The 2,863-nt window shown below is 36.2% G+C and overlaps 1 long non-coding RNA gene across 1 annotated transcript; it reads right to left on the bottom strand.

Annotated features, from left to right (window-relative positions):
- Positions 1–829: 829 nt before the first annotated feature.
- Positions 830–1,440, bottom strand: LOC145113858 (uncharacterized). Its single transcript, XR_013710876.1, has 3 exons — positions 1,305–1,440; positions 1,141–1,227; positions 830–961 (listed from the first exon to the last, which is right to left on the bottom strand). It is a non-coding gene; the product is annotated as an uncharacterized LOC145113858 (long non-coding RNA).
- Between the last annotated feature and the right edge of the window lie 1,423 nt (positions 1,441–2,863).

Here is a 2,863-nt window from a genome sequence, read left to right as displayed (position 1 = left end):
ACCCGGATTTTCGAAATTCTTGCAACTCTCACCCAAAAGTTGAATTTTTTCACAAAAATTGGAAATTTTTCATGACTTTTTCGTGATTGTTTTTTTTTTAATGCAAGTTTGTCGTGGTTTCATTTTTGGCACATCAATGGGGAGATTTGTGAAGTATATTCCTCGGACGCTTCTCAACCTTAGTGAGTTTTATAATCACTTATTGATTATAAAAGAGGGGGGGGGGATGTAGAGTGATGTGACCTTGCTCCTGCTCTAAGTAGACTTTGGCAACGGTCCCTGAGTTGCTCTTACAAGATCACAGAGAAAAAGGGGCCGTCAGCCATTCCCGGGAGGGGGCTCCCGGAAAGACGCTCCGACGGTCAAGTCAGTAGGGTTTAGAGAGTGTGTATCACTACAAGAAATGGGACCTATAGGGACGAAAAATGCCGTCTCTATAGGTTAGAAAGTCGTCCCTATAGGTTGTCGTGACGACAAGTCGTCCCTATAGCCTTTGTCGCTATAGCCCTGTCGCAACAGATCGTTTTTGGCGTTGCAATAGATATCGTCGCCATAGGTACCTTTTAGCGACGAGATATCGTTGTTGTTGGTCCTTGGTTGTCGTCTCCATTGCAGGATCTACAGGGACGACATGTCGTCCCCATAGCTAGATCTATAGCAACAAAATGCCGTCTTCATAGATATTGTACATAATTTACATTCAACTGCTATTTTTTGTTTATTTTTCCAGTTTTCTCAAACATAAAAGAGCAAAAACAGTATATTTAACTAAAAAAACGTTAAAATATCATAAAATAATATCAAAACATTTGAATATCTTATACAATTGTTTACCAAAACATACAACATAATTTGAAATTGTTTAAAAGTTTCATACAATTTGATAAGTGCACTAGTCTCTTAAAGTATCCAAAGGGTGTGGTGTGTTCAAGAAAACTAAATTGCATCACCACATTCACACCTGAAACATACAAAGCATAATAAACTATTTCTATCAGATTATACTTTCCAATGACCATGAAATGCAAACCAAGTACACACGTATAGAAAAATGATTTATGAAACTGAAACTCCAAGTTTCAAACAACAAATAGGCGACATGATGTATAGAAACATGATTCATTTAGTTTGGTAGTTTACCTTGCTAAACATGTTAAGTACATACATGCTCTTTTATTATGTTTGTTGTCCACATGCTTCACAAGTAGACCCAAATACCCTCTCAACCTGTGTTGCACGCACATGACATGAATGTTAAAATTCCTTTCTTGTAAATAGAATACAATGAGTTATCTGCAATTTACCTCTTTTATTAGAGTATCAGTGTAAAGTTAACTGAATATTGTATAGGCCTTTCTTTCCATTGCCATTCTGTGATGGTGGAAAATATTTTCTTGCTGCTGTTGCTGCTTGACTTTTGGGCAACCCTCCACCTCCACTTGGACCATTATCATGTCCAACAGGTCTACTCATTCCATTATCCTCTGGTGATATCTGCATCAAGTATCAATTATATCTGCATGATTAACCCACTCCCATGTCTCATTTGTTGTAATAATATCATAAACTAGTGCATGTCGACCCTGAAAGCCATATCAAGATTGTTTTTTTAGCATAAAATTTGGAGGTGGAGCTGCAAGCAAGATCAAATTACCTCAACGGGGTTGTAATCTGTTATAACAGCTTCATAAAAATTATTCCAATCAATGGGGAGAATGATGATGTTTCAGCAGACTCATTTACAAGTGGCCCAGAAGTCACACGATTACCAAGCTGCCCCTCCCACTTGGCCCTGATGGAGGGTACTGCATTTTAAGGGAAGATCCTCATGTGAAAAAGTTGTTTGCAAAAGAAAGGAACATATGAAAAAAAAATTGAGTCCATACCTTCATGTGAAAAGCAACAGTTTGTTCCACAAATTCTCTCAAATCATCTACTGATGCCTCCTCATTTTGAATTGCACAAAAAAGTCGAAATCAAGATTAGTGAAACAATTACACTTTGGAGTGGCATGCTTATCAACTCATATGAGAAGTATGCTATTTAATAGTGCTTTCTAATGATCAAAACATAAAAAAATATGAAGATAATGATGAATTATACCACTCTTTTCGCATACTCTTGCAAGCAATTTCCCCAGTTAAATTCCTACAAAGATGAAAGCAGGGAAATTGGACATCTGTTTTCATGCTTATGGATGTACCTTTTGGTACATGAACACCCTAGCCCTACCTCCCTGCAGACAAAATAAAAAGCATCCAAAATTTTCTATAAGCAAACACGAACAGAATGCTCAATTAAAAATTTCTTGTGCTAAATTTATCCGGCTTAACTTTCTCTTCTAGTGAAGATGTAACTTATCATAAGTTCTACATACAATAAATCCACATGAATTCAGCTCAATTTGTTTAGATTACAGAGTCATTGAGATTTGTAAAACAAAGATGAGATTTAACTATAATATTTCGCCTACAACCTACATGGATTTTTGGTATGGTGTCAGATAATATTCAGAAATAAGCCATTTGAAAATACAATAACCTTGCTTCCGCCAAAGAAAACGTACAGAGCAATATTGAAAACAAATTTGTATTGAATTTGAGTTTGTTCGTTGTCATCATCGTTTACCTATATCCAAATTCCAGTTTCAAACACAAAATTGCTAACATACACCTCAATTACTATTTCAAACAGAGACTTACTAACCTGGTAGCCGGATTAGGGCTTGTATTCGATAGAATTCGTAACCGGATGTGAAAAGGAAGCCGATAGTCAAAATCTATAACGCCTGTAGATCAGGGCTAGTCAATTAAGAGACGATAAGCATCAAAAATGACTTTTTGATGGAAGATTATTTAAAATT

This window comes from Lactuca virosa, chromosome 5 (genome assembly GCF_052849685.1).
Source record: "Lactuca virosa cultivar CGN04683 chromosome 5, Lactuca_virosa_CGN04683_v6, whole genome shotgun sequence".
In the NCBI taxonomy this organism is placed as follows: domain Eukaryota; kingdom Viridiplantae; phylum Streptophyta; class Magnoliopsida; order Asterales; family Asteraceae; genus Lactuca; species Lactuca virosa.
Note: the sequence above shows the minus strand (reverse complement) of the source record. Positions and strands in the feature narration are given on the sequence as shown.